Genomic DNA, 540 nt, shown 5'->3' with positions numbered 1-540 from the left:
CCTCTGCATCATCACATGTAAAACAGCCCACATTTTTCTCTGCTTTAAAAGAACCTAGAAGCTTTATCAATATGCTGGAAGCCTAGGGCTACCTTATTCAGTTTAAGATTGAAGGAAAAACATGTAACTTAACTGGAACAAGTTCAAAAACAATCCCTGGGGCTGTGAACTAGGGTGGAGCCAGAATCCAAGGTGGGGCCTAGGTACAAGGGCACTGGTGCACCTAGGGTGACCAACCATCCCTAATCAGGTGGAACAGTCCCAAAATATGAAGATCAAATCCTGGTCCCAGGCTGAGTGAGTCCAGGACAGCATTTGTCCCAGATTCTCCTCAACACAGTCAAACCATAGCAGTGTCATGTGCAGGGATCTGGGTTTTCTGCTTGCTGCTTGGGGCTAGGTGTAGTGGGATGCAGATATGCATGTGGCCAGTGATACAGCCCCAGGCAGCGGTGGAGAGCAGCTCCTTAAGCTGCCTGCAGGTAAGTCTATGGTGGGGAAAGGGGGCATAGCAATGAAGGGGGGGTGAGGATGCCAAAA

Source organism: Gavialis gangeticus, unplaced genomic scaffold, assembly GCF_001723915.1.
Source record: "Gavialis gangeticus isolate Ggan-Ray unplaced genomic scaffold, GavGan_comp1, whole genome shotgun sequence".
NCBI lineage: Eukaryota > Metazoa > Chordata > Crocodylia > Gavialidae > Gavialis > Gavialis gangeticus.
This window is presented reverse-complemented; position numbering follows the sequence as displayed.